Below are 19971 nucleotides of genomic sequence, written 5' to 3'. Positions count from 1 at the left end.
AACGAGGGAAATTTTTCAACCAAGGACAGCTATCAATAGTCCTGTTTTCACGTACTTAGCGAATTCGTCAGTCTATCTGGAAAATGTGGACGATACGTATTCATTAACTGGGCAACGCGTGTCGCGACGCGCATTAATATATTTCACGTGTAATTCTTATGGGAAATCGGGCTGCATGGTCGCCGGGAGAATTAGCGATGACTTGTTTGCACGGAAATAAACTCGCCACGAGAACGTTTTGCCGTGGCCTGACGTATAATGACATTATGTAAAATATATCGCGGCGCTTAATGAGCCGAAATATTTGTTTAAAATAAAATAATTTCGATTCATTTAACCTGTCCGCTCGACCATCCTACGAATACTCCGGTAATGGGCATAATTATGACGTTTCGTCGTGGTTGAAGTATCCGTAAAATGGTGGCGAATGCTTTTTTTTATTCGCCGAAAACGAAATTATGAAGGATAAAAGCGGGAAATGAGTTGTGTGATTAAGCGTCGCTATCGGATCGTTATTTATCTCCTGGAAACCTTTTTCCATCCAATTTTCATTCAAGCTCTTGCAATTCTAATAGATAATCGTCAAAGTATATATCTCGTTTAAATAATTTATATCGTCAATCAAATCGAGCTTTTCAGAAATTAAAGCGATTAACTTCACTTTTTATGAATTTGGTAGATTCGGTAATTGAATGGATAATCAATGTCCAATCGTTCAGAAAACAAACGGTGTATTACTGTACATATATTTGTGAAAAGGGCGACATAAATTGCAAAGGAAATTTTCAGTGGTTTTTTATCAGACACGATAGATTCGTTAAATATTTCTATAAGTTTTACGTTTCTTTAAGTTAAATACTTGTGAGCCACTATAAATACACGTGAAATGGGAACTGTTAATCTATCGTGCAGTGGATACTGTTTCCTCTTTGTAAATAGCTGAAATTTATGATATATTTGAATACCAGATTGCTGACTAGAGGGTCTTTGCTTTGCTTTTCCTTTTTCCTTTTTTTTTTCTCTTCCTCGTTCGTTGAATGGAATTTATGAGAGCAGTGAATCTACGGAGTATGTGAAAGCTGGTCTGTTAGTTTTGTTCTTGGTGTACGCTGTGTGAAAATTAGGTTAGGATTTATTCGTGAACTTGGGAAGGCTTGGATTTGATTTATTCGAGGTTAGGTACGGTAATTGCGGCGCATGTTGCAGTTCGTTTCGTTGTCGTTTCTATTTCTAACCTAACGGCTGACAATATAAAGGATATTTCACGGCGAGACGTTTCTACCAAACAAAATAAAACGAAAACGAACAATAAAAATTCCGGCTGAGACTTTGTTCTTTAATTATTAGTATGTAAGAAAGAATTACGAAACATCTTTCAATTCTAACCTCAAAATCACACTCGCAACTATTACTTTCCCATCATACGTATACTCCAACTATAAAAAATTAACAATTGCATAAACCATCGAGAACATGACAGTGGTTTGAAAATAATCGACAATTTCAATAATCTTTAATTTTGCTTTCTCCTCAAATCAAACAAAACCGTTTCACAGACTACAGTATCGTATTTCATAGCATGTTCGTATAACTGTTAAACGAGTAAATAACCATTAACAAGAAAATTACACTTTCTTAAACGTGAGTGAATGTCCAGATACTTTTGAAAGGTAGTGTACGCGTGAGAAGAAGTAAAAGGGAGGACGAAATGGGGAGGAAAGTCGTGGTCGATGCTCGGTCATCGAGAAAAACCCAGACCGCTCTCCTGTTCGCGGTAATCCCGAATCTCTATGGGTGTTCGCGTTCGTGAGCAAAAGGAGGAACGCGAGATCGTCCACTAGAGGGAGATCTTAAATCGCCGTCGCATGAAATCGCCCTTGAAAGCGGCCGACGTCTCGAGAACCAGTGTGGACAGACGTGAACACGGAGTACCAGCCATCCGGTGAATACACATGGGTAATTCCCAGTGCGTTCCACGATGCCTTGCGAATGTTATTCAATAGCCTCGGACCGCGTAGCTATCGGTTATGGTGGTTGCGGATCGCTGCAGAAAGGACGAACATGTCTGATGCTGTATGGTGATATTACGTTCAGGGGTATTGTGGTCTCGGTGATTTTCAATAATTCTTTTCCATGTTATCGGTAGAAAAGAATGCTTCCATGTTTTCACTTAGGATTAGAGTTCTCAAAGGTTGCAAATTGAAGAGTAAAATATTTTACGTTGTTTACAATTTATGGCGTTCTTGATAGGTTGTTGACAATGACATCACTGTACAATTGCCGAAGAGCGTGATACTTTAGCCACGTTTATGTTCGAGGATATTACGATTTCGATGATCTTCGTTTAAGTGATTCCTTTATATTCTATTAATAGAAAAGAATATTTTATTAGAATCGAAATTTCTATGGACTGAAATATTCCTGGACATTTGCGCTATCATCTTCTTGGTAACTGCAATCTCTGTGAAACTGCTGTTTCTACGTGAATATAACGATTGGATGGTGGTCTACGGTGAAATTACGTTGAGGGATATTGCGGTGGCAGATAGATAAAAGTCTCGATAGACTTTCATTTTACTATTAATAGGAAAATCATTAGGAATCCTTTTTATCGAAGAAACAAAATCATTAATTTCTATACTTTGAGATTCATCGAACCTTCGTGCGTCCCTTCTTCCTTCTCTCTTCTACATACATCTTCCACAGCTCTGTTACCAACATTACAATCCTGGAGACTTATAGGGCGCGACCTCTTCTGGCGCCCCTATTTCAGTCTTTTTCCTGGCTCCTTCGCTCGAGATATATAGACGGCCACTAAACTTCTATCCTGGCCATCAATTTCACTGCAGGAAGGATCGTGTGCCACGGTGGCCAGCGTCGCGACTCGCACAGGCCTCGTTTGCCAAATGCCTGCAGGCTCGATCTTTTTGTCCACGCCAAGCAAACGTTACAACTGCCGCGCGTTAGCTATCTCTGGCCTAACAAGGAATAGTCCGGAGCTCGATGGTCATCGTTCAGGGTTAACCTCGTGGGGACTCGGTTCTAAGGTTCTCTGGATGGTGGACAAGACAGGCGACAGTGTGTCACTGGTGAAATTGAATCGGAGATCTTTCGGGTTCTTTCGATTCGGCCACGAATTTAGGTCTCTTGGGTCTGGAACGATGTGCGATCCCGATACTTTGTTCTGCTCACACTTTGGGCAAGATTAGTGCTAAGGGGGTGGAGATCGTTGAAGATTTACGATTTGACGTTTGGAAGTTCTTTTTTTTCTGCTCTTTTTGGCAAACAGAATGACGTTACTGGATTTAGGAGCTGATGAGGGTAACACATTGAGCGAGTCTTTTGAGTTATCGGGGAAAGTGAAATAAGATATTAGGTTAATGGACGTTTCTGGTTTATTTGGCATCCCGTGATTTATTTGAAACGTGTGGTTTATGAAAAGCGTACGACGTGTTCGGTATATTTAGCGGCGTATAGTCTATTATTACGCTCATTGAAAACGCTACGTTTCTGTAAATCGAAGTAGAAATCTTTCTCTTTTAGAAAGAAGAGCTGCTTCTACGCTCGTTACGATTCTAAAATACACCAAGATTTTCTGTTTATTTGTGTTTTTATTCCCGCTTTCATAGCGGAAATAGCCTTCGAAATGTGCAATATTTTCAGCGTTCGTATTGTTAACCCCTTATAACCGGATTTTCCTTTGCTGGCAAGAAACAAAAGCACGATTGATTACAGTTTTCCATTCAAACAGAGGAACTAAGAACTAATTACCGTTGCGGATGAATTGTTTGGTGACAATGGAACGGCAAAATGATAAAGCTAACCGGCACTGCAATAAAGTAATAATGCTACAGTCCTTTAGAATGCTCGTAGCGTTTTGATCGTCGACAGATTGTGTTTCTCGATATCGCAAGAGGATTATTTCTTACACATATTTCCAACAAATAGCGAATTGCTGTTGCGACAAATATTGTTCTTGGTTGCATATCTCAATTGTTGTATATCATCTCTTTGACCCTTTGTAAAATTTAAAATTTTGATTAGCAGCAGAGACTGCCTTTTTCTAATAACGCGACGTTGATGAAGAAAAAAAGAAAAATGTTGGTCTTTAGCTGGAATATTCAACTTAATCTGTCTCATTTATTACAAGTACTACCGTTTATTCGCGATTTTATAAAACTTTCTTCTTCTGTGACGAGAAATTGAGTAAGTATAATATTTTAGAAGCATGCATAAAATATTTCGAAGAATTCGTGCCGGGGAAGACGTAAAATTATGAAATTGAAAAGTACTTTTAGCTTTACTGCAATTTAGAAAGAATATATAAGAAATTATATTATTCGTAAGTTGGGTCGTGCGATTCACTGTACGTCATAAATAACAACGTGTGATTTTTAGCAACATCTATCGATTTTTATGAGGTCGATCGGTTGGCAGGTTTGCTTTACGTACACTTTTATTCTACGTTTAAAAGATCGCCTCCTATGAGGGCGGTTTCTCTGTCTCAACGGGTTCCTTGGGACCAATCGCTCGCCCCCTATGAATCTTTTACGAACGGACATTACGTATACTTTTATTTGCTGGTGTTCGAATAAACTATAGGCAAACAGTAATTTCCACGCACGAGACACTCGTTCGATCTCTCTGCCGTAAACAAAATTGCTGAAAGTGCACCCTCTGCGTGTCCAGTTTCTTTAAGAAGATCGTTTTTCTCCGCTATTTTGTAGGCCAGCGATATTGGAATCGGAGAGAAGATTAGAAATATACCGAATGTACCAAAAATTCGTAGAAATTGCTTTCACGGTGCTAAGCTTGCTTATTGTGTTCTTTGGGATAAAATATAGGGACGTAAGTAATAAATAGACAATTAAATAATATAGTTATTCTATATATTATGTATGCGAACCGAAATGGAACTTATACGCAAAATTTGTTTAAATTGAATCATACGTCGAGAATTAATTTAGATTTAATTCACATATATACTATATCGATAATCTAAACACAACATAATCTAATTTCGCGTCTATACTAAACGGAGAATAGATTAATTCGAACATAGTGCAAATCTAATCTGGACATAACGCATCTTAAGCTTGCGCTAATCTAGGATTAACAGTGTTTAACCCAGACTTAAACTGGACAGGAGAACAGTCTATCGTAGACCAGGACTAATCCGAATTTTAACACGTGTCGTATTTAATCTAATAACAGCGTTCGCCAATTTCAGGCTTGCGAATTTAACTTTAATTTTTCGTATGTAAGTTGAAAATTTTATGCAATTTACAGCAAATCTATACGCTTTAAAACCAATTTAAATTTGTAGGTAGACTCAATCTGTAAAATGGTAACCTAGGCATCCAATTTCGTATATTCGCAATTTTATGAATAAGCAAATTTCAATGCTCATTTAATCGCGATTAAACGTTGTTCATTAAAAATCCCCGAACCGAGAGCTAACGTTATTTCAACATTTCCAATTAATTCGAATCGTAAAACGAAAACGTGAAAAGAAAGGCCAGTGTATATATACATACATACGTATATATACGTATATATCGAATCACGAAACGTTAAATGATCGTGGATAGCGCGTTGTCACATTTCACGATGACCACAGCATCGCTTTCGCGCCGACGACAAACGTTTTAATATTTCAAATCAATGTAGATCAACGAACGCGGAACGAGGGGAAACATATTTGACCGCGAAAGATTAAATGGCTTCCCGTTACATCGTTATGCTTTCAGTGGGCTACAACGCGTTTATGCAAGCTTCTAATACGACGAATTAATTTGGCAGGGAATGGATATGCTATGTAGGAGAGAAAAATTTCGGTGGATGTAGTGTCACGATTTATTGTCATTCGTTGATAATCGTAATTATCAGTGAAATATTTCAAATTCATTCGAATATGACGTAAAGCTTTAGCAATAAATAATAGAAAATTTACGTAGTGCTTCTGCGAGCGAAACCGTTTCGAATTCTAATATTATAGAAGAATTTCGAATGGTTTTGAAAATCATCATTATCTTGAAACTGTTGGTAGCTTCGAACGACGAAGAAAATGGGAAATAATTTGTTAAGGATTAAATTGTCAATTTATATAATTTTGTAACTCGTCCTGGAACTGTATAAAATTATTCTATCGTATATGATATTCATTTATCTCGAAATTTGTTCATTAAATATAATTTGTATTCCTAGTCCCGTAAATTCAGATGATTGTTTCACCATTGTGGATGCTAAATAGGTAATTGGTAATTCAATTGTTTGTTAGCTGATTGTGCTCGCCAGCCCTGGGTCGATGATATAATATGGATTTCTAATTATCATTTTCATACATAATTTAGAATTTAGAATTGTTTGACCAATCCACTCGAACCATTCTTCTCCAAAAATCTACTTAGTACTCAACTTGACTTTAACTTCGACTTCACAATACCAACCTACGCTCTTGAACGAAGCAACTCTTCCCTAACTTGGCTTCTCTCGTCGATATTTTATCAAATTTAAAGCACGCTCTGTCATACAAGTGTACAGTACACGGTAACCTAAAGAAAGTGTTTCGCGCGAAGAAACAGAGGCAAGTTTGTTTGCAGACCGGGCTGCAGATATTACATCGAAGAATCGACTGACTAGGTGTATGGTTCTCTCGGCTGGTGCACCGTTTCTCGCGAACATGTGTCGATTGCTGGCTCTTGTGTGCGAATGTCCACAAGACCTTTCCGTCTTCTCGAGAACATCGTATCCTCGAGCTAGGATTTTGCGATCGTCTGTTTGCACGTGTGTACTCGTATTGAGATTTTGGTCTGGTTCGCCTGATACCTGCTCGAACAGCTGTACATGATACTACCATCGCAAACAATATATACGCCAAGTTCAATAAATCTTGGTATTTCCAGCAAGTGATTATTGATAGAACGACGCGTGACATCGAGAAAATACGGTACAGTTTCAAAGTATGTGGACATTTTCCAATTTTTGGCAACGCGTGTTTGCATGAGAAAATGAAGGATAGATCGAACTGCAACGATTTTGTTCTTCCTTGTAATTGAGAATTTCAGTGATCATTGTAATTAGGCTTCCATTTAATTGTATCGTTAGAAACCTGTATCGGAACAAATTTGATACAAAGCTTCAAGGAGCGTGGTCGAATTTCGAATTTAAGTTGTAAAGTCATTTATAGCGGCAGATATTCGTGGTTCGTTTTAGAAATGATCCTTCTTAACCTGAAATTTATTGCCCCACTATATTTGTGCCTGCTGTCGCGACACAATTTCCAAATATCGTGGCACAGTATCGTGCATTGTAACAAAATACGAGGATAACCGAGGAACGTCGATAAACATATTTATTCCTGGCGTACCTTGGCGGAAATTGAAAGTACTTAAACGTAGATACATATCGCTACAGCGGCCATACACGACGAAACGTGCTGGTCCGATGTCGGAGCTACTTACCAGAGTTCGAAACGCGAGATACGACCTGGATTTTCGCTTACTAGTCAAATTATTTTCCTACGTTGCGAAATTCCTGAGACTGTCTGGTTATCGTCGTTACGTATGTCCTGCTACGATACTGGTACGATCGTGGCAAGACTATAAAGCGACTCAAGAAAGACACTACGATACTTATCGGTTGATAAATCTTTATCGCTAAGATATACTCTCGCGACAGATTTGTTTAATCGATGAAACATTTCGAAAAATGCCAAGATCGTTAGGGCAAAAGGTTTTTAATTGGATATTCTTTTATGTTGCAGAGTACACCAGTGTGTAAAATGCGGTGATTTCAGGGAGGACGCGACATCTGGAGAAAACTAGAGTGCAGTGCTACAAGCGGTGAGTTAAATTTCCCTTAGATGAAATTCTCATTTCAGATATATTTCGCGACATTTTGTTAAATTACGGCATAAAGTCAAGTTCAACATCTTGAAAATGATAATTTGAAAAGAGAAATATTCGCTGTAATGTGGATAATTTAAAAAGATTCTTTGCAATGTACATAATAATTTAAAGAGATTCTCTTTATTAAATGTCATATACAGACATTTAATAAAGCACTGTTATGCTTGAAATAAGTTTAGAACCTTTATCGAAGAATCAGATAAACTAAAATTTGAAAATTAATTCCTTTCTATTCTCATTTCTAAATGCATAATTTTTCCAAACATAAAAAAGCGTATAAAAAATGTCTTACGTGTAACAGAAAAATAGATTGAAAAATCCATTTCGTATTTTCTATATTTTATTTGGAAAAATGTCTGCGATTGTTGTGAAATTGCTACAATGCGTCTCGTTAAGAGATATTTTTAACATAAACAGGAAAACCTGTTGCCAATACATGCAGAAACACTGCGTACACGTTATTTACTGAAATTCTAGTTCTATAAAAAACAACAAAACATCACCATCATCACGGTGAACACGCCATTTATTTAATAAAATTCCAACTTCATGAAAATACACGCGAAACCTGTACGTGGTAGTGTATGGAAAATACACTGATACAAAAACGCTATGCATTTAAGGTCTAATATTTCAGTTCATCAAACTCCACTTAAACGGTCCGTTATCTCGGCGCGATCCAATATAAGGCGACGAAGAAAGCGCAGATTAACCTGACGTAACCTCTATTCCCGGGCAACCGGAAGTACAGAAGAAGCCATATTGAACGAAGCGACGGATTAAAACTTTTTCTAGCCCCGAGGAGTATCCGTTCGCCTGGAGCAACACAGACAATGGTTGCGCCCGGCGAAATTATTTCGAAATTAGAGATAAAAGTGATTTAGAAAGGGAGGCTCGATCCCCCGTGAAATGGATAGCTCTCTTCTGAATCCATTGCCGGGTTTATTTATTTCTCTCAAAGAAACACTTTGACTCCTCCCCCATTAGAACCCTCTGGCTACCTTGCACATTTCCCATTTTGCATGGGTGGAGAGAAGAGAAAGAACATAATTTAATGGCAAAGACAAAGGGAGGGGGCGGCCAGGGTACGAACTGATTAAACGACCGTTAAGGGGAAATGAATTTTAAATACGATTCTTCATACGCGCCCGAGTACCAGCCACCGAATAGACGCCGGAAATGATCGCGAACCTGGCTCCGTTTCGCTGAAACGTTTCCGCTATGCAAAGAGAAAGAGAGAGAGAAAGTCTGACTTTCAACGAATTCATTTTTACGTAGATTACTATTTCGATGGGATCTCGGCCGTGTTGGTCGAGTAATTTTCTCGATAGATTGGAAAATAGATTACCGAGGATTGTTAGGTGGCGCCAGGCTATGTTAGTCGTCATTTGAGCAATTTGGTGTTTAGGTAATGTCTTATCAAGTGGCGTAGTACGCAGTTAGGCGGCTCATTTACATCACAAAATATTTCATTCCTTCGCTCGTTTCTCAGTTTTCGTAATTTAGTTTCTTTCTTAATGTCAAATCGATGCAAAGGTTAAGAATTAGTACGGTGAAAAGAGGAAAACCAAAATCCGTAGATTAAAATTTAGGAGAATGCCAAATGTAAATATCAAAGTTAAATTTAAAGCTATGACCAGAAACTTATGAATTACACGTCAGAATTTGTACATCGAAATCCTTAAAAAATTTTACACTCTTCTATATTAAGCGTCCAAATACTTTTTTGAGCCAGTCGCACAAATTTAGACGAAAAAGATCTACTCTTATCGACGTTGTAATCTTTTCGACATCATGGATTTTCGTTTGTACCACATTTATATCACGATATTATCATGTGATCCATTTACTGAAGCGCGAAACATATATCTTGATTTTACATCGAATTTACATTGGCTTATGACAAATTCGCTGTGGACATAGCGGTGCGGGGGCTTATGTGAAATAATTTAAGCCGGCTCTTAAAATCGCGCGGTCCGTATCGGATATGGAAATCGGTGCCATGACACACAGGCTATTGAGCTTTCTATTAAAGGGCTTTCTACTCGTTGCCGTGCGGGCTCATTTTTCATCGCGGAAATTTATATTGCTTGTCTTTATACCAAGCTTTTCGTAATTGTTTCACTCTGTCGAAATTCATGATTTACGGTAATAATGAAGCCTTTAATTTCGATACCGAGATGAGAATTAATCGACCGTGCATTGCATATTTTACGATGAAAATTCAAATTTAACGAGTATTTCATTCATCACATTTTTCGACTCAACGTTTAAAGAATCACAGTTTCATTTATCACATTGCACGATTCAAATTCGCAAGAACCAACTCACTGAATTTTTTCTATAACTAAGAAGATCTTTACTTACTTCGATCTAGGATTGTTTAATTACGCATTGGCCTTTACGATACGGATCGTGTTTCGAGCGAATTTCGAAAGTAATATAAATCAGCATCCTAACACAATTGAACGATCCCAAGTCACCAGAAATTCTCGAGTTCTCTATCCATCCCAACCTCAAAGTGGAACCGCGTTTCCCTTCAGCCACTGGAACATTCGTCGTGTTTCCTCGCGGAACGATTCATTTCCTGGCCGGATGTTCCGTTGAACGACGAACTTGCCGAGGCTGTTATCCGCTCCGCGGCAAGATAAACGCGACCAGATCGAATCCTGGTGCCGATTCTGAATCCGAGAGCCGCGTCTATCTGGCCGATTAATCGATAAGTCTGGTTGTCTTGACTGAAAGCGAGAGTGCTCCTTCGAGACGAAGCGATCACCTAAATGTAGAAGGGAGACAGCAGTATCGACGTTCCTTCTTCCGGTTCTCATCGCGACGCTACTGAATTCCAGTATCGCGTTTTCCAAGTGCCTCCGTACGTCCGTGACACGGTGTTGTTCCGTTCGTCGACTGCTTCCATTCACTGATCGATAACTGGTGACCATGTTTCGTGACGAATAAAGAATCCGGCCAGACTTGGTATTTTTGGTGTGCTGGTACCTTTAAATTTATAACCACTTGGAATGATTTCTTTATTAGGCAATTATCTCAGGCAACTACTTTCGGATTGTTTGATTATGTTCGAATGGCTTTTATCGGAGAAATAATTTAGAATTACTCGACTTTTATCGGGGAATGAATTCAGAATTCTTTGACTTTTATCGAGGAATTATTCGTAATTTAAAATTGTTCCACTATATCCGTCGAATCGATACAGGATCTTTCGATTGTGCTTGAAATAAATTTTATCAACGAATTGGTTGGAAAATGTTAGTGTATAGAACAGAACGATTCCTATTAGAATATTTCTTTAAAGTTATTTTCAACTGTATTAGGGGGAAGAGAGATTTTAATTTTATTTATCTATTTTCATAATATATTTGATACGATCCATATCATCGAGTCTAGAATCCACGATCGTGTTAGCTTAACGATAAATCCTATATCACAGAAATTCCTAAGATCTATCAAGTATCCAAACATTAAATCTATTGAACGGAGAAACGGAGATTCGTCTTCCAACAAACATCAGAATCAGAACACTTGAGTGACAAAAGATAACACCGTTTTCTCCACTCTTAGGGAGAAAACTTTCTCATTTCTCTTCTAAGCAGCTGTCCACGTAGCTCAGACCGAATGCTGGCAATCCTTCCTCCGTTTCTGCAGACCTTCGTCTCTCCTCGCTCCTCTCGCCGCCCTCGTCGTGTTCTCGAGTTTTCCATATAAATATACATAGAACCAGGAGCTGCAGAGACACTTAGTTCTGAGAACCTCTGAGATCCTTCCCTTCTGGCTGCTCTATTCTCGCTTCGATGAGAAGAGGATGTCCGGGGGACCCGGGGACCATTGTCTTAATTGAGAGAGGTTAATTCGAGACGGACGAGTTCTGAGAGTTATAGACATTCTGCCGTGTTTAGCCGGGGCTTAGACGGGCTTTCTCTTCATTGCTCGATAGCGTAGACGCGAATACAGTCGTAATACTACGTACGTGTACCTACAGAGTGTTTCAAGAAGTTAAGATCAAATTTCAGTTGCTGGTCATTTACCTAGGGACACGTACGAAACGTTGTCACTTTTCACTCGCGTCTCTTAATTTGATCGAGACGTTGCGTTAAAGTTGTTATAGGATATCACGATAACATGTATTTTTGGAAACCGATACGTACTAAAAGAATAATTACTATAAACTCTGCTATTGTGTGAAAAATTCGTTCATGCTTCTACGTCTTATTGAAAGACTGAGAAATGTCGTCAGAAAGGATTGAGAGAGGGAAATAGTAGATGGATCTACCTTCTCAATAAATTTTTGTCTCTTCTGATAAGTTTGATTGTGAACTATTTGACCACCCTGTAGATACGTCTGCCTGGCAACGTTTTTGTCCAAGGTAGATTTATACACATACTGCTAGGGATCGAGTAGTAGACAGGGAAGTAGTACTACCACGTGGTGTCGTATCTGGCGTAGATTATGGTGCTGGCCGCTAGATTTCGTTGCGAGTTACGGCCACGTTTCGTTCTCTCGTGTCTTGTAATTTATCTCTTATCAGACTTGGCCGAGGGTCAGGACAGCTTTCTTTCGACTGCTCGCGTGTGCCTCGAGCTGACTAGGCAATTCCAACTGGAACGTTTCGGCTGATTAGGTTGTCTGGAATGATTTTTGCCATCTGCTGACGGATGGATGCATGTTTGCCAAATATGTGAGATTTAGAGTGTTAGTTAAGATTATTTAAGATAAAACGATACTGAAATGGACGTGCCATAAACACCGGTAACACGAAATCTATCAAATAATGATAATAAAACCACGATTACTCTTTCATGAACTTCAAAATCCTCAAGTATCTGAAACTATCGTATCCTGTGAAAACTGTCACGCCTCGGGAACACCTCGACTAAATTCACCTGCTCGAAAAACGGCGGTCACAAGGAAAACATGGTTGACAATGGCCCATCGGTCTGAACCCCATTCAACCAGCCTAATTTTCACGCTGGAAACGTTATTTCTTCGACCCCGCGTACACTGATGGAACAAAACCTCGGCTAGGTCAGGGGTTGTGACCCAAATCATGGCAAAGAACTACTTAGCCTGGTTCCTAGTCCTCTTCTCACCCTCTCGAATCCCCGTTTTTCTTTTTGTCGTTTAGTCATTAGGCCTTTCAAGCTACTTAGACTAATCTAACTTTTAACGGGCTCTAACGTTGCTCGACGGCCAAGAAATGTTTTCGAGTCGGCGATTGGCTCGACCTTAGACACCCCTGGTCGTGTTTTACCGGAAAGCACCCTTGTCTCGACAAGCACCCTCGTTGCATAATGTACTCGCTGAATGATGGAGGGGATGAAACAGAGCTACGTGGCCGCTGAGGCGCATCTCTTGGTTCGAGGGCTCGCCGTTGATGAGAGTGACTCCTCTTAAAACGAGGGGTGAGTGAAGTCGTGGCGTAGGGGAAAGGGGTGAGTCTGGAGACACGGGAATCATGGCAATGTGTCTCCGAAACGTGACCAGGCATAACGTAAATTTCGTTACAGAAGTAGTGGACGAAGGAAGGAGATTGAAATTATGGGAATGAGGGTGGAAACTTTGGTTTTATTGGTTAACTTTAGCGTAACTGGCTACCTACATACCTATTTCCATATTTCTTTTAATGGTCTGTTTATTTCCTAGTGTAAATATAATAAAACTTCTTGAAATATTAATACGCTTCGTACTTAGAGTCTGACGTGGACTAAAGGGTTGAATACGGGGTTGATTGCCGTATATTTTCGGCACCGGTATAAAAGTTAAGATAAACATAAACGTGAAACACAGCGAGCTGTGAAATTGAATAAATTCTTTGTTAAATTTCAACAATCTTTAAGCAATAGTTGAGCAGTAAAGGGGCGTAATTATGCGAATAAGGGTAGATTTTATTCGCCAAGGTATACATATGAACGGAACATTGATTCGGATGTGGGTCTTTGAGAACTTCAGAGATTCAATCTTGGTGAGTGGATCAGTGGCGGGATTAGATGGATTGACGTGTCTTTGACGTGGTTTGAGGCATTTTGGGCGTTGAAGTTTCTGCTCTTCAATACACTCGATGCATTTATCTTGGATATAAACTTGAAAACCAAATAAACAGACAATTTTCATGACACGTGAAACAACCCATTCAATTTTTAATCCTTCTTCCGTAAAAAATTAAAAACTTAACTCGTTCTGATTTTCTTCTGTATTCGTTAAATAATGTTCCCTAAATAATCGTTGTCAACACATCGTCATTCTTCTGCAAGTCACTTGTTTATTTCTCCTGTTGATTTCGTAAACCGAATTCCAACAGGAACAAGAGAATCCTCCATATTTCTCTAGGGAAGTAGCAAATTTTTAAATAAAAGACGTCGCCAGGATATTTCACAGGGGCAGAAGAATTTCAATCAATTTATTCCTCGACACTGCAGCTCGTCGTGAAAAAGGTATCCTAGAAGGTATCCAATAACACACGCACCGAGCGTCCACTTTCGTCGAACATTGCTGACATTCTGAATCCTCCCCTATGGCAAAGGAGACGAGGGTAGAAAAAAAAGGAAAGCCATGGAACGGAGAACGAGAGAGAAGAGAAAAAACGAGAAAAAATATCGAGAAAATGATAACGACGCAACGAAATCTGAGACGTGATCAAGCACGTGGGAAATTTCGCTGTGAAAGCAATAGAGGGGCCAAAGAACGACGTTCCGATGGGAAGAGGGACAAGGATGACACGAGCTTTCCTTCCGTCGAAGCCAACCTCCGCTTCCGGAATTCTGGATATCCCTGTTATCGAGTGCTTTTCACTCAGTTCGTTCGGTGCAACCGTTGTCCATCGCGAATTACTTCCTTCCATTCTTCCTTCGAAAAAATATTTTCCGAGATACTTGGTATTTTTTCGATATTTCTTTATTAATATTCGTTCCTATTAATATAGATTAATATAGCTGCACTTTCCAACTTATTTACATTCTTCTATTATTCATACCTTTATAGTCGTTCAATTTCTCTTGAAGAAAATATTGTTAAAAATTTTCACTACCTCTTCGGTATTTCTCTATTAATACATTCATCTTTGATTTTCTTCGCAGTGCTAAAAGAATTTCAAAACGTTTCGTACGGCACACGTAATATATTCATCGATGATGTCTGTGAATTAACTTGGGTAGTTAATCTTAGATACGATACATGTCATGGCGGTATTCTTTTCCCGTAGAAGCAAAATAAAAAATCCCTTTGCGAGAGACGGAAAACTGAAAGCAGGAGGCATCGGATCGGAACAAAAGGCGCTGCTGGAAAGGGTAAATTCGAACAAAGGCCGGGCGCCCGAATTTGTATTTCGTCCGCTCGACTCGACGCCAATTAAATTTTAATATCATCGGTATTCCTCCGCTTCCTTTAATCAAATACCATTCGTCCTGCGTCAAAGTAGTCTCGGAATCCCTTGGACCAAGGAAGCGGTGGAAGGACGGCCTTACAATTAAAACTTTGCTCCCGGCATCTTTCTCTTTCAGCTCTCGTTCTTCGCCTCTTAGAGGGTAAATAAGCTGTCTCCGTGTCCCCAGCCGTTCCTCTCCTCGCGAGATGTTTTGTCGCGTTGCATCGAACATGGCGAATCAGCTACGAGGCAGACAGGTTAGAGTGAGGTTATGCGAACGTTGGAGACGCATAACCGCGGGAAACATGACTTTTGGCTCGTGGTTCCTGTCGTGTTAACGAACGTTTGTCGTTACTCAACGAAAATACTAGTTGCTATGCTTTTTGGATCGTTCGTCTTTGGATGTGTACGTAGATCAATGGCTGTATAGGTTATGTTAAACATAGTGCCATTTGTCGAAGGTTTAGAAAGAAAGTTTATCATTTGATACGGTTTAATTAGTAGAGTGAAATAGAAAATTAATTGTATTTTAAGCAGGAATCTTTGTTTTATCTTAGTTCTTTTCCATTCTATACGTTTGGTATATATCGAAACTGTTTTTCGTTTCAAAAATGGTAGGAAGACTTTACGTTTAGGATATAGCTTTAAAAGAAAATAAATGGAGGGTAACTTTGAAATAAAAGAAACAGAGTGTACCAGTGGGGCGTGGCACCGATTCGAGTAAATTCGATCGTAGTGAAACAGAAACGGTAGATTTTCAATTCCTGGGGAAAAGAAGTTTCGATTTGAAAGTATCGGACGAGAGTATTTCTTTCGACGGGCTTTCGAACGAGCGAGTAGTTAGAGTCCCGACGAAAAACTGAATGGCTGGTAAGTTGGAGAGCAGGTGCCGAAGAGAAATAAAACTACTTGGCTAGCGTGGCCACGATATTCGACAGCTGGCACGGCTTCAACTGTTCTTTAGATTTCGATCATCGGCTAAAAATTTCCTTCCACTGTTTGTTCGACACTGAATCAACATTACAATCGTTCTCTCAAAGTCTCGTTTGCATAATCGCTTCTTCCAAGTCCTACTTGTCTATGTCGTATCTACTATTTGAGGTTATGCGATGATCAACTCTCGCTGTACTTTCAAATATTACATTCCATATTCAAACTTTCGAGTTAAAATTATTTGCTTTCTTTTTAGGCTAACTTCTTTTACAAAAAAAAGTTGGTAACTTTAGAAAATTATAACAGGATATCCTTTCTACAAGCTCAAATCTCATTTTCATAGAAATTAGACCTCCCTAGAGGCCGCTGGATGTTGAAATAAAATGCTCTTCTAATTCTGTACTTACAGGTATGTACGATTGCTACAAATATTGCTTAAAATTGATAATATGAAAGTGGCGGTGTTAACAAGTTAAAATGCTTTACTAAAAATCATTCAAAAACTATCGTATGTGAAATACGAAGAAAGAGACAATCACTGTAGTCCCCAAACCCAGCGTCAGACGCTCGCCAGACAGGGTTGCACCTCAAACCCTAACATCTTCGACTGAAACACCTAATTCTCCCTGCAGCTAGTCGTTCCCCTTCTTCGACCACTTTTTTCCAAGGCCAATTCAACGCGCTGTTCAGGCGCAATCCCTCTCGCAACAGGGATGCCCTCCTGCAGAGAAAGAGAGAGCACCCCTGGAAGATCGTCTCTAATTGCCCGGTGGCGGAATCGTCGGTTCCGCCATTACCACGGACAAAGAGTAGGTCCGTTATCCCTTGGTAGCCTGGCTGGATCGTTGAAATATTGCCAGGTGGCGGATATCAGCCACGGCCTACCGAAATGGCTTCCATTCCTTTCCGGCAGCTGACTCCGGATTAACCGGGCCGCGAGGGTTCCTCCCAGGATGGCTGACTGAGAGGTATTAAAGCCGGCCCCTGATATTGCTTTCTTCAATTTGCAACCGCTCCAAGCCAGCGACGCGTCGCCCTGGCCTACCGTGTACCGAACCTCTGCCGAGCTCGTGAATCAGAAGCATTCGTGGTTCCAGACGTTTACGAGCTGGACGCTTGCAGCTCTGTAGGCCTTCGTTATCGATCCTTCTGATCGGTCCCCAGGTGCGCTGGACCAGTGGTTCGAGTTTCTGATGTGTACAGGTTGTCCCGGGTGGATTTTAGTGGGATTTCAGTGGATTTTTCTGAGACAAGTAAAGTGGTTGAGATTTGAATACCCTGGAGGTTTGGTTAAGATCGTGTGGGAATGCTGGAGACAATAGAATTTTAGTTATGCGTGGGAACGTGATAGAACAATGGTTTCTACGCTTCTTACCTTGCCACCCTTTCTGCTATAAGGTGATATATATTTTTATTGTAAATATTTATATCTAATGTACAATTTCGTACATAATTTCTTCTTTTCGTGTCTTTAATCGTCGTTTAACGTCCCTTGAAACTAACCCGAGTACAGTGCCCAACTAGACTCTGAGCCAATTTCGCTTCAATATTAAATTTTGATTCTGCACAGGATCAAAGCGTGTAAAAATCTCTTTCGTCCATCACGAATAATTAAATGTCATCCTTCGGGTCCGTTATCAGCGTCTTTAATCAACCGGTAACGTTTTCCCAAATTAATGCCAGAAACGGCGAAATCCCTTGAAAGGAGGCAAATATTCGCATCAGCCGGGACACGAGTTTGAAAGAAGCTGACCGGCGTTATTTTTACCTCCTCGTGGTAATAACAAGGAGAACGTCTGCTGGCTCGAGCAGACGGTCTCCACTTTAGTACAGGGGCGACATCGTAACGAGAGTTGTTGCGAAACTGCGGCCAGGATGATTCAAGGGGAAGTTTTTTACGAGCACTCGTGTAGCCGGGTTGCGTTTTCAAGGGGCCAGGCCATCCCGGCTGAACGCGTTACGTTTCTTCGGCTGTTAGTTCGCGTTTCTTCCACGTTTCTTTCTACGATTATGAATCAGCCACGCATCGTTACCGTTTCTCGCGACAGATCGTCACCCAGGGCCTTTAATGGCTCACCTTTTTCCGCCAAAAAAGAAAAGCGAAGAGCATGATGGATATCTGGAGTTTCCACGGATGTTTTGTAAGAAGAGACGAAGAAAGTGTCCCGGCGAGGTGGAAATAGGTTAAAAGGAGTTGATGATTGATGCAGTGAATTGTCGCGGACAATGGATTTCGTGATGGAAATTAATTATCGGATTGTTGAGGAAGTTTCCAATGATTTTGTATGTTGATATATTTACTATGTAAAGTAGAAATGTTTTATAATGCGAAACTATTCATTTCATTATGCAAGAAGAAGCATTTTGCATATTGTTATCGATCTGACAATTTCGCCAAAATTGCTGATTCCTGTGCAGTTTCTCGTATTTTCCGAAGAGTTTAAGTGGATCTAGATTTACCTAAATCTTGTAGATTCGAGTAGATCAGATCTACATTGAACTTTTTGGACGAGTTTAAGTAGATCTCTAAACGAGATTCGTAGATTACGACTGTTGGGAGTTATTTTTAATTGAATTTAAATTCTGAAAAGGTAGGTTAATGGATAATTATCTTCTGGTCTTGCAGTCTGTCCCGTAATTCAGTGTCGAAAGCTGACGAACTTTATCTGTTTCTCAGAAGCAATTCTTTTTATTGTCTTTTATTGCTAGATTCGAAACTCGTTTAATTTTTACTTACGTTCTAAGCACATATTAAACGATACTCAGAATGTTCTTTGCATATTATTCGCATAATTCCGATATTGAATTCTTCGAAAGACCATAGCTCTTTAAGAACCGATTGTACGCAACAGCTCGCAACGAAGAGCGCTTCTTCGACGTATCGTTGCTCCAGATCTCGTCAGGTCATTTGTCGTGCAGTGACTGACAGGTACCGTACAGAGAGAGGTCCATTGTCCCTATGAAATCTAATTTTAGGCCACGTCGGCGTACCACTGCTGCAACAGCGCGAACAAGTTCTAGAGGCAGAATAAACACGGCTGACTAATGTCTAATGCGACGAGCCACGCGTTCCATGCGCGTCAGGCTTAAAAGCAAATCTTCGTTCCACGCGTTTGTTCCTTGTCCACGTTTTTGACACGTCCGCGCGCCGTCCTGACGTGTAACCAGTGCCGAAATTCCATTCCGACCGGTCTACTGTTTTATGTCACACCCTCTGAAATCGATATCCTAATAGCGAGTCTGCGTTTTGCGCTCTATTCTTCTTTTTTTTAGTATCAGGAACCAATAAACTTCCAATAAAAACAATGATAAAATTAACAAAATTGAACGATACGATTATATTTCCCTACCTCACTTTTTTCCTATTTGTTTGGAAAATTCGTCGTGCGAAGACATTAGCCTACCTCTCGGAGCTTGCGACACTCTTTTCCCCATCAGCTCACAGAAATGCTCTTCGTTTCGCACAGCTAACGAATAAAGAACTTTCGAGATCGATTGTCTCGAAATTCGAGACTGGAGGTGGTCGGAGTCGCGGTGATTGTGCGCCTTTAATATCCAGTTTAAATATTCATGAGGAAGGGCGCGAGAGTAAGAGAGTGAGAGGAAGAGAGAGAGAGAGAGAGAGAGAGAGAGAGAGAGAAAGAGTGAGAGAGGTCATCGTATATTTTTGAGAGTGCCGACTGTGTCGGGCTTGTTCAGTGCATAACGAACGAAAGGTGTTTTTTAAATTTCATAAGGGCTCCGCTGAAAAA

General features: G+C 40.0%; 1 protein-coding gene across 8 annotated transcripts in view; it reads left to right on the top strand.

The window, feature by feature from the left end:
• Positions 1-19971, top strand: part of LOC126925343 (uncharacterized) — a 316899-nt gene that overhangs the window by 115440 nt on the left and 181488 nt on the right. For all 8 annotated transcript variants that reach the window (XR_007713872.1, XM_050740786.1, XM_050740787.1 and 5 more), the window contains one exon: positions 7766-7844. The gene's annotated coding sequence lies outside the window, so the exon portion shown is untranslated. The remainder of the gene's footprint in view (positions 1-7765; positions 7845-19971) is intronic.

This window comes from Bombus affinis, chromosome 16, assembly GCF_024516045.1.
Source record: "Bombus affinis isolate iyBomAffi1 chromosome 16, iyBomAffi1.2, whole genome shotgun sequence".
Lineage (NCBI taxonomy): Eukaryota > Metazoa > Arthropoda > Insecta > Hymenoptera > Apidae > Bombus > Bombus affinis.
Note: the sequence above shows the minus strand (reverse complement) of the source record. Positions and strands in the feature narration are given on the sequence as shown.